At 41.8% G+C, this 21,301-nt stretch overlaps 1 pseudogene; it reads right to left on the bottom strand.

Annotated features, from left to right (window-relative positions):
• Positions 1–385: 385 nt before the first annotated feature.
• Positions 386–20,068, bottom strand: LOC134010136 (dedicator of cytokinesis protein 11-like; annotated as a pseudogene).
• Positions 20,069–21,301: the final 1,233 nt, after the last annotated feature.

The following is a 21,301-nucleotide window of genomic DNA, read 5'->3' as shown; positions in this document are numbered from 1 at the left end:
AAATGTCAAGCTTATTTACGTTTTTGGGGGCATATTTTCAGTTAGCAGATGGTATTGTTTGAATCGCGATTCCATCTTCTACTGCCGGTAACGTCGTAGAATAATCTTCAAAGGGGGTTCTTTATTAATGAATGAATGCAATATGAGTAGGCTAAATGCATGAAAATATCACGAGAAGGGAAAACTTAAAAGGACGTTTAAGTCATAGAGATTAGGTCAATTTTTACACCGCTCTGCCAAATTTATTCGTTTTGATTCAGCTATGAGGCTGCCTCTTGCAGGGGAAATGAGAAGACATCTATTTCATTCTACACTTCACTCGTATTTTCAGTTGTAAATGAGCAGCAACAAATATATGCTTTTAAATCTATGTAATCTTTATAAATAATAAGTATGCATTTTTATATAAAATATACAGAAATATCAGTTGTAAAAATGACATTCAAAAACGGACCCCTGTGCAACCGATGCAAGCAAGCACACCCTACAATTTCCCCAGAAATTGTACCCTCTCTAGTTATCAACGATTTTACAAAGTATGATTGATAAGCAGTTGTACTCACAATGCAATTAAAAATTCAAATAAAAAACACAATTAAGTAACATTTATCTTACTAGACCACATTTGTCCAAGATTATACAATATAAATACTCACATACATACACAGATAAAGTGTATTCATTTACAGCATAACAATATATTATATACATTTGCATATTATCATCTATATGTTCATTTCAGTGTAGCACTTGTGAAATACTGGACAAACAGCACTTTACTGAGTTCTAGAACTTGTAACAAAATAGAAGAGACTGAGGATGGGGCACAACATACCATAGGGAGACAGAATGGCTCCTTAAAACCTCAGTAAGCTGTAAGCAACTGCACAGCATATCTAATGAAAAAATGATAGTGTGTACAGCACACAATCAGTTCAGTTATAAGATAAGCTCATGGTGAAATGACACCATCCCATATGCTTTATTCCTCAGACAACAGCAAAGCCACATTCTTAGTTTCGTAATTGGCATATGATGCATCCATACACATGATGATTTGGAGTAATTGGCATATGATGCATCCATACACAGACCTCACTGTCCTCAAACACATACAGAACTAGCATGTAAGGCAAACAAGAGTTTTCTGTAGCTTACAGCCTGAGGTCTGGTTGACACTGGAAAACACAGAGGTAGTGAGTACTGTTGTCTGCATAGAGTTCTGTCAAACGTACAATAAGACCAAGTATCCTGGCCACTAAAACTAAAATAAAAACATACCATTCCCACGAAAGTGCAAAGTCATCTTACAGATGTGACTCATTACATCAGGTTGACATGCTTACATTTGTATGTACAGTGTCACTTTGCTCTCATACATTCCACTCCACAGTCTAGACAGAGATATCCCAATACTGCTCTGTATTTCAAACCCATTATATTTTGTTGGACATAACTAGGTAGCCTTGGTCTAAGAAAGAGGGGCCTGCAAGGTCAAAGTCTTGTCCATGTCCAACTCAAAGGTGCCGTTCCTAAAACATATACAGTAACTCTGGAAGGTCTGTAGCAGACCAAGAGACCAAGGAGATTCTGTTTTAAGGCAAAATAATGGCACAGAAGGACTGGAGAGAACTAGCCAAGGTCTGTTGAAGTTCCACTGATGGCACAAAACACATGCATGGAGTTCTGAAGCAGGGAGCGCATCATGTCCTCCTGTTAGATCTGGGGATTTTTTTAAATTATTAAAACAATTGATGTTGCAATATGTAATATGTTAAGCTAGCGCCAGGTCTCAACAATAAAAATTAATGAATAAAATAATAATAATAATAACCCTTCCAACATGTGACAAGAATTAAACGTGAGCTTTAGTTCATGTCAATGAAATTCAGACTTTTTTTTCACCCTTTTGTTGTGGTGACACTATATAATAAAATAGTTGAACCCATCAACCATGGACCAGTGCAATCTTTATGAGTTATGTTGTAAACAGACGCACCCCACGGCCAATCAGCACATTTCACAGGAGGGGTCTATAATCACAGATGGCAGTTTACATATGTAACTGACACGTAAAACCATAAACATATTACCTGGCTTTCTTAAAGCTGAAGGGCAGCAAAGACAAGAAGAAAAGTTAGAAAGACAGACGACTGCACTGAGACCAAAATAAACACTTTTGACAAGATTAGAAAACGTCTCTACGACAGGCAGTTATGGTCTAAACACATCTTTGAGAAAACCATCATTCACTGCAAACCAATCCAGTGACTCACCATACTACACCTGTGTATCGTTCAAAATCAAGCAATTGTATTGTGTGTGTTCTTGTGCAAGTCGGTTCTTGCCCTGACGGCTCTCTGACTCATTTTGCAGAAGTTCCTATATGAAAAGGTTTGCAACACAACAATGCCACTCCCCAGACAGCTTCTCACAAAAAGGAAAGTAACTTCTCCATTCTCAAATATCTATGAAACAATCTCTAAATCCCTGCGTTTTTTATAGCTATACTCAATTAACACACAAATACTGTAAATTATGTTTTATTCTGGAAATGTCTGTATAGTTAAACAATTGTTCAGGGCTGCTAGGCAGTCACAGGGCTTCTTCCCTCAGCTCATGAATCCTCAATGCCAAATAGAGAAGCACTGGCTCCCATTTCCCTGTATATGGAAGGACCCATTTAGGATCTAACCCCCATCCTGGTAGTCTCAGGATACTATGACGTAGCAGGAATGTATATTTTTTTATTGGAGGCCTGAGATAACGCAGGTGCCTGATTACATAGCAGGTGCCTGATTACATAGCTGAAAAATGCAACAGATAAAAAAAGCATGGGATTAAAGTCCAAAGTTCAGGAGAAACTAACCCCTGTGTGTGTAAGCCTTTGTTTAGAAACGGAGATGCCAGTGATACAGGTGAGAGAGAGAGAGAGAGAGAGAGAGAGAGAGAAAAAGAGAGAGAGAAAGCATGTGTGTGTGTGTGTGTGTGTATGGTGGTATAGTACCTGTTCATGGATTATATCAGACAGCTCCTGTATATGGAAGGACCCATTTAGGATCTAACCCCCATCCTGGTAGTCTCAGGATACTATGACGTAGCAGGAATGTATATTTTTTTATTGGAGGCCTGAGATAACGCAGGTGCCTGATTACATAGCAGGTGCCTGATTACATAGCTGAAAAATGCAACAGATAAAAAAAGCATGGGATTAAAGTCCAAAGTTCAGGAGAAACTAACCCCTGTGTGTGTAAGCCTTTGTTTAGAAACGGAGATGCCAGTGATACAGGTGAGAGAGAGAGAGAGAGAGAGAGAGAGAGAGAGAGAGAGAGAGAGAGAGAGAGAGAGAGAGAGAGAGAGAGAGAGAGAGAGAGAGAAAAAGAGAGAGAGAAAGCATGTGTGTGTGTGTGTGTGTGTATGGTGGTATAGTACCTGTTCATGGATTATATCAGACAGCTCCTTGACCATATCCTTGAAGTTGGTTTTCAGACCTGCGTGGCAGTCTCAAAAAGGCGATGTCGGTCACTGTTTACGGTCCGGGAAACTCCGCCCCCCCACACTTGGACAATCAGCAGATTGTCCAAGTGTGAATAAATTATACTATGTTAGCAGCCACTTGTGGAAACGGGTCGCCATCTCTCTTAAGGTTTAAAGTGGATTTTTTGCTAGCTTCCCGCTTTGTTTCTCTGTGGACACTTTCAAGGTGTTTTTTTGTTTGTTTGAAGTGCTGCTTTTAGCAATAGATAGTATTTTGTTGGGGCGCAGTTTGCAGTTCACTTCAATGTTTTTTCCCATATCTTTAATAAAAGCGAAATAGTGTGAATATTTCCACCCCAAAAACGTATCACGTTCTGCGGCCACGATTAATGTTCTGTTTGCCTGCAGCGTGAATCAAAGGCAAACGGTAGGCTACTGCGCCCAGGAAGTGTCGTTTAGGCAACAATCTGTATTTATAAGGCTATTTTAGTCCTTGTTGAATTCATGCAGTAACTTGGACAATTAACGCAAGTTACTTAAATAAGTAACTGTAATAATATTACTCAATGTCAAAAGCTAACGCGTTATATTACTTCGTTACTAATAATATATATTACATGACGCGTTACCCCCAACACTGCCTGTAACTGTATATACCTGTATGAATTGTAACTGTATGACCTGTAACACCATGACCTGTAACTGTATGACCTGTACTGTATATACACTTTATTGCCAAAAGTATTCTCTCAGCTATCCAAATCATAGTGCGCAAAGGTCGCCAACTTTATGCAGAGTAAATAGCTACAGATCTCCAAACTTCATGTGATCTTCAGATTAGCTCAAGAACAGTGCGTAGAGAGCTTCATGGAATGGGTTTCCATGGCCGAGAAGCTGCATCCAAACCTTACATCGCCAAGTGCAATGCAAAGCGTCGGATGCAGTGGTGTAAAGCACGCCGCCAATGGACTCTAGAGCAGTGGAGACGTGTTCTCTGGAGTGACAAGTTATGCTTCTCCTTCTGGCAATTTGATGGATGAATCTGGGTTTGGCGGTTACCAGGAGAACGGTACTTGTCTGACTGCATTGTGCCAAGTGTAAAGTTCGGTGGAGGGGGGATTATGGTGTGGGGTTGTTTTTCGGGACTTGGGCTCGGCCCCTTAGTTCCAGTTGAAATAAGGGGAACTGTTAATGCTTCAGCATACCAAGACATTTTGGACAATTTCATGCTCCCAACTTTGTGGGAACAGTTTGGCGATGACCCCTTCCTGTTCCTTCTGCACACCAGCGCACAAAGCAAGGGTCATAAAGACATGGATGAGCGAGTTTGGTGTGGAAGAAGTTGACTGGCCTGCACAGAGTCCTGACCTCAACCCGATAGAACACCTTTGGTACGAATTAGAGCGGAGACTGAGAGCCAGGCCCTCTCGTCCAACGTCAGTGTCTGACCTCACAAATGCACTTCTGGAAGAATCGGCAAAAATTCCGATAAACACCTTGTGGAAAGCCTTCCCAGAAGAGTTGAAGCTGTTATAGCTGCAAAGGATGGGCCGACATTAAATCCTATGGTTTAAGAATGGGATGTCACTCACGTTCATATGCGTGTGAAGGCTTTGAGTAATATTATTACAGTTACTTATTTAAGTAACTTGTGTTAATTGTCCAAGTTACTGCATGAATTCAACAAGGACTAAAATATCCTTTTAAATACAGATTTTTGCCTAAACGACACTTCCACTTATATACAGTAACTGTATAACCTGTAACTGTATAGAACAATGACCTGTAACTGCATATAACTATAACTGTATATAACTGTATGACCTGTAACCGTATATAACTATGAGCTGTAACTGTATATAATATGTACACTGTGGGCCTACCTGTACAGAGACACAGCCCTGCAGTTTGAGCTGCAGCTGGATCATGTCCACCTCCTGGCTGGAGCACAGCTTGTGGAGCTCGGCCGTGCGAGCCCTCATCTCGTCTATGGCAACGTCCACCGGCTTCAGCTCCACGTGTTTCTCCCCCATCACCTCCACACGCTTCTTCACATAGGGGAACGTGTTGGCCGCTAGGGAGAGCAGAGAAGGCAGTGGCAGCAGGTGCATATCTGGCTCGGCTCGTGTAGGTGTCTGCCAACTATTTTGCTTATCGGCAACACAACAACCAGGCCTTGTTCTCACTGTGGCTTCCCTGACTTGGATGCATCCTGGTCGATGTTTTGATTAAGGCTTTGTCTTTTTTTTTTGTGTAGACGGTTCTGTTCTTTGGTTAAGATTTTCTGTCAACCTTTCCGCGTGCACTATTTGTATGTCCTTTTGAATAAAAGTGTCCGCTAAATGATTAAATTTTCTTTATTTGTGATTTCTAGATATGTTAACATACTTAACCTACTCCATTGTTGCAAATCACTCAGAGTTTTAAAATACAGAATTGTTATCAGATGACCGTCTTGGCAAATTCAGTACAAGCGAGAGATCGAGACTTGGCTCGAGGAGGTCATTTGTGTTGTAGATAGTGTAATCAGGCTACAGTTAGCAGAATTTGTTTATGTGAATAGGTAAGTGGTATGGTTCTTAGATGGAGTGCAGTGAGGAAGAACAGCCCAGCTTAGTCTGTTGTCACCCTGCTGTCACCAGGGGTAGCTACCACCTGCTACTGGCCTAAGGGGGAAGTCCTTATCAGAAAGACAAATAAGCCATTTGTCAATAGGTAAACATTTAAAATAAAACTAAACATTAACCTATATATTTTGGTCTCTGGTAATACAGTAGTGAAGTATTTCTAAGGAGTGGAGTAAAACAATTTTTTGTTGTGAAAAGGGGTTAAGCAAAAAAGAATGTGAGAAGTAATGGTTACTTTTGAGCACAGTCCTCCTCTTGCACTGCTCCTCCACTCCTCCGTGTTTCTTTCCGCTCAGCATGTACGGCGTCTCGAACACAAACTGGTTGATGTTGTGGCACTACTCAAAGTCTGTCTTCTTCTCTGGAGCCTCCTTTTCCTCGAAGTAGGGCTTGACGAAGGTGACCTGGACGTAGGCAAACTTGGGCTCTAGGTCTTTCGGGTTGACCTAAGTTAAAAGTCGGAACTGATAGGTACTTTGTAACTCATAAATGTTAAGTGTTACTAGTAAAGCATCCTTTAAAGTCGATTAAGCATGTACAGAAAGTAAACAAAGTATAGTCTTATGAAACTAATCAACCTTATCCGAAGAAGAATACAATGTCATCCAGATGTTATAAAGAGACAACCACTTAACAGCCATCGCTAAGTTTCCCACCAAAAACAGCTAGATGGGTTTGGCTGAGAGATCTGTAGCCAGCTCTGTGGAACTAATAGTAGTTTCTGGTTAAATTACTGAACTGGATTTGATATCCACTACGAGTCAAAATACATGTGTTTGACTGTTCTCACAGCATTTTATGGAATCTAAGTTACCTTGTTGGAGTCCTGTATGATTTTAAGGTTTTCGGCTCCAAACTTATCTCCGTAGAGCGCAAGGAGACGTTGGGAGATTTCGGACAGCCCTGTGAGCTTTGGCTCCTTGTACACATACTCGATTCCATCCTCCTCTTCAAAGAAGCCCTGTAGACACATCAGTTTGAGACAAAACAGGGCTAACTGGTAATGAGGGCCGGATAACGGGAGCCGTACAATGTGAATATCAACAGCAGATGCAGTGGGAGCAGCTGCAACAATGTTCCCGGATGCCAAATAAAAATGGCTGTTTCCATTGGTCAAATCCTTGGTTCACTGAAATGCTCAGTTAAAGGGATTTTGTTCATGCGAGTGAATTTGTGACTTTGTTCATGCGAGTGAATTGTCCTAACCTCCTCTTTAGCTGACGTAGATCTCCATTTTTGCTTTGTGCTGGATACTTTTGATCAGGCTTTAAAAAGTGTGTTTTAAAAAACACAGGTCTCAAATCGACAAATGTATGGCCTTTGATATACCTGTTTGATATTAAGAATAATAATAGTAAAGAAAGGAGTGAGAATCATCTCAATTTTGACATTTGTGGTGGTGTGTTCTGCACTTCCTTCTGGTGATTTCGAGGTCTGTTTGACTACTCTAAAATGCCTCATTGACATGCCATCTGATTGAATGTCACTGTGTACTACATGTGATGGCAAATATCAACTTACACAGCTGTTACTAATCTTGTCATATCAGATCTTTTTTTTTTCTCCAGGGAAGAAAGCAGGATATGTTTTAGAGAATGCAAAGGGACCTGTGTCTCTATTTAATCCACTCAACCCTAGTTAACCCCAGGTGGGTAACATTCTAATGAAAGAAGGAGTATGCGTAACCTATCTAGGTGATTTTATTTTGATTATAGCACAGGGCTCGACAATAACGATGGCCCGATGGCCCGGGGCCAGTAAAAAGTAACGTCGGGACAGTTAAACTAGCAACTCACTGGCCCGATCGGGCCACTGCAAATTATTGATTGAAAAGAAAATTCGCATTGTAAAAGTTAACATCCTTCATATGTTTTGCTATCTGCTAAATGCACAAATAACTTTGCAGCTCGTGGGGCGCACAGTTGGCAAATCAAGAGTTGAGTAGTGAGTGACGAGTGGTTGTCAAATTGTAATTCTCTAATCTCGATGTATTTTTTAACAACTGGCGTGAGACAATAAAGTGAAGATGGCAGCAAAGTAGAGCTACGAGCTCAAACGGAAGCAACTTTTTTATGGAACGAAGATGCACTGTGTCGTCTGTCGTATGTTCCCGTCTAAAGCAGACAAAATTGATATTTTTACAGAGGCACCGACAATTTTCGAAAACAATACCTGACCAGCCATGCTAGCAGACAGCCCCTGGTTTGCGTGACAGCTAAGCGGATGGTTGACAATCCATCTTCGAGGCCGTTGACCATGCTGGTCAGGAATTTAAATGTAGATGCCCATCGTGTTATTGCACGACTTATAACAACCGCATATCACGTAATTAAAACGGGCCAGCCGTTCGCCTAGTTTCCCCAGGCAATTGAACTGCAGCAGAAGAATGGTGTCGACTTGGGTACTTAGTATCATACTGATGAAATGCTATGGAAGCTTTTATATATTAGCATTGAGGGACCAGAGGTTTCAGTTTCAGCCAGACAGAGTTGTGCAGAGATGGCTGTCAGCAGGGAAGAGACCACGTCATGTTTGAGGTTAAGTCAATTGTTTTTCTGACTATTACCTTTTCATTTTTTATCACTAGAAATGTGATTTCATTTTTGTTTGTTTTTATATCCAGGATGTGTTTAATAAATGGTTAACCCTTGTGTTATCTTCGGGTCATTCTGACCCATCAGTCATTGTGACCCACCGTCGTATTGCGACAACTTTACCGCATACAAAAACAAAGTGAAGCATTTTCTTTTAACCGTTGGGCTGTCTCAGACCCCCCACATTGCGAAGGTTAAAAGAAAATTATTTTTATTTGTTTTTGTATTGGGTAAAATTGGGTAAACACAACGATGGTTCGTTATGAACCTTTGGGTCATGTGACCCGAAGGCAGCACGAGGGTTAAATATGTTAACAGAATAACACAACTTATAAGTCTTTGGTTTTGTTGTAACAATGATAAATTACAACTTTTGGAGGGGGGGCCAGTAAAAACTGTCTTGGGGCCAGTAAGTTTCAAACCCACTGGCCCGATGGGGCCAGTGCCAAAAAATGTTAATGTTGAGCCCTGTAGCATATGTTACTCTTACGTAGAGTTTCCACACAACCAGAGAGAGAGCGCAAAGTCACGTGTGACATTTACCCATGCTGTCATTCTCTTAAGTTATTCTAAGTCTTCCGATTCTGGAAGTGTGTGTGAGCGGGGTGTGTGTCGCATCCTCGATCTCCCCACCTGTCCGTAGAAGGCTACTCGGAAGTAGGTCCCCAGGAGTCTTCTGCCTGAGTGCATCACCTCCAGGATCTTGTTGTAGGCCCGGTGCAGCGTGTCGTACAGTCCACTCAGCTTCTGCATTGAAACGGAACACGGCATTGCCCTGTTAGTGCTGAGGATTGTTGGCATGCAGACAGAACACGCGCTGCTGGGAAACGTGCTTGTGCTGACGTGTTTGTGAGCAAGCTTCCATGAAGCTATCTATATTCGAATGGTCAAAAGAAATAACGTCCTATGATTGTGACAGCGCTGTTGGATGCAGTTGAGAGGACCCTGTGCGCTAAAGGAAATATGTTTGACCTCTCCTCTGATTGAGCCGATTTGCTGGCAGATGCAACACAGAGGCTTGCAACTAGCCAAAAGAGCTCAATTTAAAAACAGACCAGGTCCCGGTGCAGAGTGAAATATGGGAGAGTAAACTTCTCACAGCAGTATTTACACCAGAGAATGTATTCCATAAACCACGGGCTGGTTTGTTGAATGCATTATAAACACTTGGAAGGAAAATCTGTGTGTGCGTCCGGCTGTGCAATATCTGTGCATGCGTGTGAGTTTGTGTGTGTAGTTGTGTTTGTGATGGATACAGAAGCTCTACAGGCCTAGATCAGTCATATATGAGCATGTGTCATGACAGCACGTTTCCTTTCACCGAGTTTTCAGGCTACGCACCTGAAACTCGTGGCGTTTCTCATACACGGGGATGAGGAGCTTGGCAATGTGTGTGATGAGCTCATATCGCTCGGCCTTCCACAATCCCTCCACACACAGCTCCAGGCGTTCCACTAACACCTCCTGAATGCCAACAAACACACATGGGATCAATGTACCATCAACCAGCGTCTGACAACACCAAGACCTATCAAAATGTAAACAAGATATCCTGGAGGTTCTCCTTTACTAAACGACCTGAGGTCAACTCTATGATGACGTCACTATGGGCCTGCAGTAATGACTGAATGAGAACGAATGAATCACGTTTTGGCACCAAATGGTTTTCTAATAATAAACAAGTTGGAAAATATTTTTTCTGATGGTTTCTGTACTTGTTAAAAAAAACTCTGGATCACACACCAGGAGGCATTTCAAGGAATCCCGTTTCATTCAACTTAACACTGTTTACTAGCGGTAAATGCACAATGGTGGGCCCTTGCCAAGCCAGGAGACCTGGGAGTCCTTTCTTCTCTCACTGGCGTTAGCGACGCCCCTGCACTCACTTCAGAGTAGTAGACATCCTGCATCCCTGTGTCTTCCTTCATGGCAGCCTCTTCCTCTATGTTCAGGGTGAGCCTTTTGAAGGCTGCCAAGCCGCTGGGGAAAACACACACACACGTAGCGAGTCCCACAAACCAGGATCCATGGTGCCAAACAGACTTTGTGGAAAAACCTTTCTCAAGAACTACACTGTTATACCGACTCTACAACGAGGATAGGAGTTGATGTATGACTGTCTGCTTTTCTGTTTACACTGTGTCTAAAAAAAAAGAAGTATGGTTTCCTGTACTAGGACTTCCCTTCCCGTGAGGCTTGGTCAGTCAGTTAGTCTGTCCAACTGGTTGTAAAATAATGAATGAATCATGGATCCATATTTTGTAGATACATTAGGATGTTTGATACAATATACATGGATGTTTGATACAATATACATGGATATGTTAAGCACATGTTCATCCAAAAACCCTCCAGTTCACACCCATCTGTGAATTTTGGGTAATCAGCACCGGACAACGCCAGACCCTGATGACTGACCAATGACCTGGATGGAATCTACGAAGAAGCACCCCAACGCAATTCTAATTGACTGAAATCCCCCAAATTCATGCTCATATTGGAGACATCTTAGGCAAAATAATTCTTCAATGTAACTTTAAAGAGCTCTACGGACATAGGAAGACAGCCTAGAAATCCAGGACTCCACAACGAGCCTTTGGATCCACATATCAAGACACCGGCCAAACGTAATAAGACTACCGCAATTTTTCTATATTGACATTGGAATGTTGTTTAATTTACATTTGTTGATGCTTGATCATAAACTGAATGTAAACTAACTAATGTTGGTTCTGCCACTAGACTCCAGTCCTAGCTGTTCCCCCATTTGTCAAAACCCCTCATTTATTTCTTACGTTTTTATAGTCATTCAAACTCAAGCTATACCACTTTAGAGACTGGACCCCTAACATATCCCCTAATTTCATCCTATATTTGCTCATAGATTTATATACAATAAATTGTGTGAATGTAATTTTAACTTTTTTACATTCCATCATTGTTATGGTCTTCTAGAAACAATGAATTCCTTCTAAATGGCAATTATTGTGTTATATTGTGCTACCCCAGGTATGTTGTGTAGACCTACACTGTGTTTAACCATGTGCTTCTGGTGTCCATCTATAGATGTTCAATAGCACAAAATGCCTTCAGTCACTATTTTCATATTTAATTGAACGTGTACTCCCTCTTCCTTCCTACAAAAGGTAACTGTGGGAATTTGCATAGTTGAAATGGAATAGAAAAAGTAGCCATGGAGATCTCTACTAATTTTTGTTTTGACCCTACTGAATGGAGTGTTTGATTGATTCTGCATGATTTGAGTGTACATACATTATATGCAACTGCAGGGCCAGTAAAAACAATTGTATAAACCTTTAGACTGTCTTATGTACAAACGGTTTATGCAAATCTCTACAAACAGTACAGTAAGATGCATAACCAAATGCCACAGTTGTAAAGGACATGATCTTCTCTTGGCTTGAATGTAGAGAATTGCAAAAGATTGTATGTGGTGTATTGTCAATGTGGATGATTTGCATACTTTTAAGACTTCTTGGAAATAACAATCACTTCTGACTGAAAAATAAGCAGATTGATATAAAAATGTAAAAAATGACCAAATGTGTCAAAGAAACCCAATTAAATTCAATTATTAATAAGCAATACTTGATTTAATTTTAGTAGGATTACAACTAAATGCAAGTCTAAGACGAGTTTCCACTGCAGAACTGTACCCCAGAACTAGGAACTGTACCCTGGACCTCGCGGTGCTTTTTACTGAAGGAACAAGACTGTGGGAAAGCAGGAGGGATTGTTCTGTCTTAATTGTAGCCTAATGTTTCTCTCTCATTGATTTGCCCTGAGATGATTCTCAAAAATACAGAACAAAGCGTGTCCCATATAAGTTCACTTCTATTTTATATATATACATACGTCAGCCTAATTTCCCTAGTCATCTGGGGGAAGGAACCTTCTAGCTCCTTGAAAAGTAGTTCTACAAACGAAACGTTACGGGATCTTGTGGTAGAAACACATCTTAACACTGCCAGCCCTCCAACCTCCCCTTCTCTCATGCCTTGGTGGATCCACAGTGTCTTGACTGACCCTGAGTGGAAGTGAGAGTGTAGGATCAACATGGGAAGTCTTAGGCCGAATCCCAATTCTCTGTCTTACCCCTACCCCTTACCCCTCTCCCTTAGTTTTGCGCATTCAAGGGGGGGTAAGGGCTGTCCCAATACTCGAGGGGTAGGGCTAAGGGGTAGGGGTACATACCCCTTAAAACCCCTGTTTTCGGAAGCTTACTTGAAACTAAGGGGTATGTGAATACTGCGCAACCGGCAACAATGGCGACCAGATCATCCAGAGAGTCCATCACACAGTCTTGTTTTGTGCTCTACACAGTCCTGTACATATATATTTGCAACCATGTTCTTAACCATGTCTACAGTTTTAACTATACTCCATTAGCAGCAAATTTAGTTTGATATCAGTGCATAACACTACTTGCTTTGGAGACATCGATACGTGCTAGATGACGTAACCGTAACCAGGTGGCGTCTCATTTCATAGGGGTATCTAACCCTTAACACTCAGTTTCGAGGGACAAGGGCTAGGGGTAAAACTAAGGGGTAGGGGTGTAAGGCTGGGTGTCAAACCTGCCCCCACCTCTCATATGCATAAGTCTGGAGTTTATGGCCGGTCTCAACTTGATGGGTCTCACACCCCATTCAAGATTTGGTCTGATTGGTTGTCCTTGTGTATAAAGGGAATTGTAATGCATTGTTCTGTGGATTCTTCATCTCCTGAGACCTTCTCCTCAGTTCTCCCTTGTCCTACTCTTGCTTTCTCTCTGATTTACAATGATCACGGTAGAGTAGGTAAGATTTAAAGCCTTCATTTTGTAACATGTTTGCCTTGTAATTGATTTCATTCATTTGCAATGTTATTAAATGTGTATTTCATTTAACCGTACTTTGACCATTCTTGCTCTGATTTAACCCATAGAGTCAAATAACTGTAAGACTATTTGTATTGGCATTATTTGGTTCATGCTAATACACTATTGTTTCCCATCTTCCTTTAAACCATAGGGGAATTCGTTTTGGTTGTTTGGCCAATATTTAACCCCCTACAGTTTTGGTGACCCCGACTACGTGATATTTTTCGTGCAATTCAGTTACAGTTTGGTATACCGGCATCTCAAACCATGGTGCGGTGACTAAGCATTTACAAATGTAGCCTACATTAAATTCTGGTTCTGTTGGTAGAAGCCTATTACTAGTTTCTGATATTAGCTCCTGCCAGGGGCAGACTGGGAGAAAAAAGTGGCCAGGGAGTTACTGTCAGACCGGCCCACTCAATACACGGCGCGCGGCCCACTCAGTACATCATAGATAGCCTATATATCTTTTCTTACGTTGAACTTCCGAAGTCCGTAAGAACACATTTCAGAAGACACTTCAGAAAATTTTCTAAAAAAGGCACCATGACTGTGAATACAGATCACGAAGAGGAGTATAAAAGTCAGTCAGTGATTTTAGACTACTGAAGGTCTTAGGCCGAATCCCAATACTCTGTCTTACCCCTAGCCCTCAGTTTTGCGCGTTCCCGTTAGAGTAAGTGGTGTCCCAATACTCTTTTTGATCGTGGGCTAGGGCTAAGACGAAGGGGTATACACCCCTTAAAACCAAGTAAGGTCGGGAGCTTACTTGAAACCTAGGGGTATGTGAATACTGCGCTACCTGCAACAATGGCGGACAGATCATCCAGAGTCCCATAAATGTAATATTTTCGGTTTAAATAATTGACAGTCTTGTGCTCTACACAGTCCTATACATATGTATTTGCAACCATGTTCTTAATTGAAACGTTTTTAAAAATCGCTAGTTTGCTACGCTAAAGTGACATTGCTGATTTGCACAACATTCCCGCATTTCTCTGATTAATTAGCCTTGAATGGACTCCATGCATGTCTACAGTTTTAATTAAACTCCATTAGCAGCGAATTTCGTTTGATATCAGTGCATAACACTACTAGAAATCCTCCAGCCAAAGTATTACCAGTTGGTCAAGACAAGCATTGTCTCTAACAAGTTCTTGCTCCCTACTAAAACAACAAATTACAACCTACTCTGGGAACTCATGTATAAACGTGGCGTACGCACAAAAAGCTTGCGTACGCTGGTTTTCACGCACACGGTGTGATGTATAAAAATGTACTTGACGTGAAATGTGCGGGCCGCCACTGAAACTTTTGATCAGACGTGAGAATGTGCGGACCGTCTGCAAAGTCTTGTCTGGCTCTGTAATATGGCGAATTCTAACTGAAAAGTTCCGAAACTCTAGCCTGGCTCTGACCTTCTACATACTTCCGCTCAATTTTGATTTAGCTTCTGTACTGCATCTGGGCTTGAGGTACGTAAATCAGATGTCTCCGGTTAACTTTCTACCTGTCCAATCAGCGAACAGAGGGAGTGGCTGAGAACGATGACGTTGATGTTGTGCGCTAGTTTGTGTTGTAGTTCCGTAATGGCGGCGGAGAAAGATGCGAGCGAAGCCATTCGGTCCAATATGGCCAAGAAAAATCTTTGATCCCCACGGGGTTCGTTTGATTTTCCAGCTAGCTCCGTTAGTCGTGAAGGAGTTGGCTAAGGCGAACGCTAGCGATTGGTTATGGCAGATCCAGAGTGGCTCTGGATCCAATAGTTTTAAACTTCAACAGAGTACCCGCCTTCAAGGAAGTTCACGCTTGTCAATGGAGCGAGCCCAGACTCACCAAATAAAGTGTTCACTACAGTTACTGTCATACGTCTATGACGTTGACTATTCAAAAAACATTACAATAAAAGTTTGATCATTAATGTGGATGATCACATCAAAATGCCAAAACCCAAAACAGGAAATGCTATATACTGTTTAATCCGCCACCACTAAATAACTTCTGTTAAACTTGAGGGTGTCAGACGAACGAGGAAATGCATGTCACGCTAACCCTACGGCTGCCATGCTGTTACGATGCACCACCACTCGTTTCTTAATTTCAAGTTTTACATCGGACCATTTCTTCTTAATTTCTCCTTTACAATGGGAGTCAGGTGGCTGAGCGGTTAGGGAAGCGGGCTAGTAATCAGAAGGTTGCTGGTTCGATCCCCGGCTCTGCAAAATGACGTTGTGTCCTTGGGCAAGGCACTTCACCCTACTTGCCTCGGGGGAATGTCCCTGTATTTACTGTAAGTCGCTCTGGATAAAAGCATCTGCTAAATGACTAAATGTACAAAAAAGAAGTATATTAAAGTATACTAAAATATGGATAGTACACTTTTGATATACTTTTAAGAAGTATGCTTAGAAAAGAGTTCACTTTTGATATACTTTTAAGAAGTATACTTAGAAAATAGTTCACTTTTGTTGTACTTTTAAGTATGCTTTGAAAATAGTTCACTTTTGATATACTTTTAAGAAGTATGCTTAGAAACAGAAACTGGTATACACTTCTGGAGTAGGATGTACGTTTTCTATTATTATACAGCAAAAACAGTCCAAATAATTTTAAAGTACATTACAGGTTACATTTTTTAGATCCATCTCATTCTAATTATTCATGTCTAGGAAAATATATTATGCATTGCACATTGAATCTTTTTTGGTACTGAAGCTGTAACCTTAATTACTGCCAAAACATTTTGAAGCCCTATACTCTTATACTAATAATGATCAATTGGAGTATTAATGGAAAAAACGAAAAAGCTGCTTGAGAAATAAGCAGACAGAAGGGTTGCATTATGTTATAAAGTTAGTGCATATGCAGTTAATTGCTTCTTTCAGCTAAGAATCTGCAGTGTCACTTGGCGAGGGCTTCTTCTCGCCAAATGACGCAAGATTAGGGGCGTGTGAGGGTCCCCTAAACATTTAAATATATTAGTAAATTATAGTAAATGGACATTTATTACATTTACATTTAGTCATTTAGCAGACGCTCTTATCCAGAGCGACTTACAGTAAGTACAGGGACATTCCCCCGAGGCAAGTAGGGTGAAGTGCCTTGCCCAAGGACACAGCGTCAGTTGGCAGGACCAGGAATCGAACTGGCAACCTAAAAAGTAAACCTCAAATACACTATAAGTGTACTTTAAAGTGTACTAAATGACCTAAAAAGTGGGCCAATTCAGTTTACTTAGTACAAAATAGTATATAAATAAGTACACTGCTAGTATACTTTAAAGTACCATGATAATAGTATACTTTTTATACTAAGTATACTTACAAAATAAATTTGTAACTTTTTTGTAAGGGCTGCCATGGTCCAGTTCTCCGAACCCACAGAATTTACGGCCCTATAATAATAATAATGATTTTATTTGTAATGCACTTTACATTTAGCTAAAAGTGCTACAGGTTAAAAACAACTCAGCCGACTTTCTTTTGTTGCTAATACCTGATGACAGGCCGCCAAACAGGACACATTTTCTCGCCTCCATCTCTGTTGTTAGAACCTCTATCTCAGTCTGTGAAATTTCTCTTTTTTGCGTGTTTAGCCATTTTAATTCAGACAAAGAAATGATCTCGGAAGCTCATTTATAGGCTATCTGCATATTCATTTATGGGAGGAGGCAAGGCGGGGTCAGTGGCTCCTTCACGTAGGTCAATCTCACGTTGATTGTGATTTATAAAGGAAAGGTGCGCAGGACCTGGCGTACGACCGGTTTTAGGGTATACATGTGAATATTTCTGTGCGTTGGTACTTTTCAAGTTTTGGCCGTACGCCATCTTCTGGTTTGAAAGCTGTGCAACCTTTTATACATGAGGCCCCTGGAGTAGATAAACAAACTGCAGAATGATGTATAGTCCCAGTGTGACACCACTGTAGGACCAGGATGATTCATGTCAGGATCAATAACCTTCTGTTGACCTGCTGAATGACCAGGGGTCTCATTTATAAAACCGTGCGTACGCACACCGGTAAGCAATGTTCCCTTTATAAATCACAGACTACCCACAAGTGTGCGTACGTGAATCTGCATTTTACCCCGCCCTGAACACGCCCATTTTTAACCATAAATGGTCAATGCAAAGCACCTCATGAATGCTAATCCAGTATATTAATGACCCTGGCATGCGATTGTTCTTCACGGTGAATCATGGTGCATGACAACTTCTCAGACACTGTTAACCTATTGGTGGAGGCCCGAAAACCACATTATTTGGTGGCCGTTGGATCACCAATAAAAAAAAAGTGCGAGTGGAGTCAACTGTGCCAGTGATACCGCAAATCGAGATACAATTTGAAAACAAAAGTGTTTTGTTATGAACAAGTAGTCTATTGAAGTCTGGACTGATAACAAGGACGTAGAGTGTAGCGATTGCGCGGGATCTTAACGACTGTATTTCCAGTTTTTGACATATGATGATATATGCACAGTATTAAAGAAATATATTTAGTTATACAATGTGTTCTGCAGTTATCTAAAGGTAGGATATGTGATGTTATCCTGTATTCCATGCAGTCGGGCTCGGGCATCTCCCCCTCCTTCATCCCGTAGTGGACAATCTGATGGTGAGACATACAGCGCTGAATTTTTATTTAAAATTTGAGTTGGATTGTACAAGGTGTTTATGGAACAATTATAAGTCAGTACAAGCGCAAATAACACTGCTGGATTTAATCTTCATGATAATTATGAAATCGAGTGAAAAAAGCGTGTGTAAGGAAAATAAAATATATAAATATTACGAGTAATGTTCCCACATTCACTTTCTGCAGTCTGACTACAGTACGGTCATCTGCGTCGCCAATTTCAACTGCTTCCAAAATGTGCGTAGGCCTACGGGAGGGTCAGAGTTTGCGTGGAGGACCGCACATTCTCCCGTCAAGTTTGTTTTTTATAAATCACAACCTTTGCGTGGAAAGTGGCAAGCTTTATAAATGAGAACCGGGTCACTCAGCTTATCTCTTTGACTCCCACAATGTTCATCGCTAACTCTGTACCTTTTACTGCACTACTGTACCTTCTACTGGACTAATGTAGGATCTCACATGTGAGTGCTGTTTTTTTGGCATTAACTACTGTATTACTGTTAGAACTGTGCACTTCTAGCACTTCCAGTCCTTGATTCTCTCACACTTACTATAGATGCATCCCTATACCCGCATGTATGCAAGTACATCTCCATGTAACTACATGCATTCCTACCTGTATAATAATACATCCCTTTGTGTAAAAAGCATCAGCTAAATGAATACATGCAAATGCAAGAGTGGCAGCTTAGAATGTCAGAGTAGAACGTTGACAGCGTGCTCTCTCTTACCTTCATGGCCTGTTCGCTGTTGGCAAAGTTGTTGATGATGGAGAGCGACTCCTGAAAGCGAGAGCTGCCAGTCAGGGCCACGTCTGAGATGAGCTGGCTCACGGCGATGATAATCTATGCAGGAAATCGAAAAGCGTAAGGAGGTCCTGGCGTTAACACCGAGCCCAGCCTGCGTCTGTTCCATCGCATGAATCATGGGCCCGAACTCACGGATTTGTGTCAATAAAGCAACGAGAGAATGAATATGGAAAAGCTGGATTGGCTTCTGGGAAGCCGGTGGGTTGTCTGTGTTTAAAAGTTGTTCCAGACCCTCTGGTGAAATGATCAAAGCGAGTGTGGTGTGGACCGTCAAGTCTGCCTGGGTCTCAGACTAGAACAGAAGAGGCCTGGAATTAGATATGGCTCACCATATCTGACTATTTGCACAACTGGAAATGTTCAGATGAAGACACAAGCACACACAGACACACACACTCTCTCTCTCTCTGTCCGGACCTGCAGGTGTGTGCGTAGGAAGGTCTTCCTCTTGGTGTAGTCGTAGTTGTTCCTCATGAGCAAATACAGCAGGGCTGAGGCCTCCGCCCTGAGGGACGCCATCTTGGACACGCAGCACTTAAGTACCTCGTAGCACAGCGCCGCGCACAGCGTCACGCGGCCCTTAAACAACACCGGCGGGAACTATGGGAGAGAAAAAAAATGCGGATTGAAAACCGGTATAAAAGCTTGACTATCCAAATAACCGAAACCGTGTCTGTTCCCGTCCCTGTTTATGTTTCTTACTTTGTTTATAAATGCCCTGAGGGAGGCAAACACGTGACGGAGGGCGGCCTCTGATTGGCCGACCTTGAGGAAGGTCAGGTAGATGTCAAAGAGTTTCTTCATCAGGGGGTTCTGACCGTCGCTGTCCAGCAGTTGGGTCTGGGTGTAAATGCACAGTGGGTGAAAGAAATAACAGATGAGCAGATCACATATGAGCCACTAACCTCAGCACGTAAATATCCGACGAACACGTTTTTGGATTGACGATGATTGATGTCTGATAATCACATGAAACGAGTAAAGTGGCATTCAATGGAAAAGGATTGCAAACAAACTGGAACCCGAAGTACACATTCCAATGAAACGGATGCCGGTGAAATTAAAGCGGCAGGACAGGATGAAAAACATAGCAACGAGAATCCTGACAGGTGCATATAGTTTCATGGAGTGGCAAGAGTGTACTTTGGTAGGTGTGCTCACCCACACCCAGGTGTGTTTACTTTGCAACATCCAGTGCCATCCGTACCTGCCAATGTTCCTCTTCCCAACGTAGCGGAACTGCACCACGCATGTCCTGCAAGAACCGAGAATTGGGGTGAGACGTGTGTGGTCAGCAGAGGTAACAGATGAGTCTCTACAGGAAGAAGGACATCAGAAATTAAACAGGTGTGGGTGTGTGTGGTTTTGTCCAAACGTAAAAATGCCCCTTATGTTGTAGTCCTTCAGGGCTTCACTGAGGTAAGACATGCGTGTGTGTGTGTATGTGTTATGGACCTTCCGTCACGGTCCTGATGATGTGTAGGAAGCAGAACAGCAGTCCTTTGATCTCGTACTGGCCCAGTCGACCAATGGGAAGTCGAGTGCTGCTCATGGTGGAGCCACGTCTGTGCAGCTGAAAGCACACACACCACTTCTATTAGTCTGCAGAGGGAGATTGTGAATTAAACTGTGTTCCATCAAATATACAGAAGTGGCCAAGCTCCCCATGAATCCTGTTTTCTTCCAGTGTTATGTTTGGCACCTTTAACTGTGCGTACTGGGTGGCTAACCTGGTACAATGCATCCCAAATAGGCTTTACCGCAGCAGCCAGGGTTCAATTCCAACCCAAGCCATTTACTGCATGTCATCGCCTCTCTCTCTCCCATGCCTTTCCACTCTCTCTACATACTAGTACAATCAAAATAAAGCATAAATGTAAAAAAAAAACATACTGTCGCATCTGGTGTTTGGCGGTGCTTTGAGGGGTCATTAAGTGTTAGGTTGGTCTGTGTCAACAGTGTTATATGTTTAAATAACACTCCATCTTCAATAGATTACGTTCAGAGGGACTAACATTCAAGACAAACAGGTCCTAAAATTCTCCACTTGCTTATTCTATTCCAACCTGGCTCCCAAATGATCAGCGAGGCAGTCATTTAGTCAACACATGCAAATATGAGTCAAATTACGAAAGACAATTATGCTGACAGACTAAAACAACCTTCAAATACTTATGCTGCACCTACTACATGTTACTACTATTAGCGTGTCGCTTTGGACAAAAGCGCCCGTGATATGAGTCAAAGGCAAACATGCGTGTCAGACTGTTTGCAAAA

This window comes from Osmerus eperlanus, chromosome 23 (genome assembly GCF_963692335.1).
Source record: "Osmerus eperlanus chromosome 23, fOsmEpe2.1, whole genome shotgun sequence".
Lineage (NCBI taxonomy): Eukaryota > Metazoa > Chordata > Actinopteri > Osmeriformes > Osmeridae > Osmerus > Osmerus eperlanus.
Note: the sequence above shows the minus strand (reverse complement) of the source record. Positions and strands in the feature narration are given on the sequence as shown.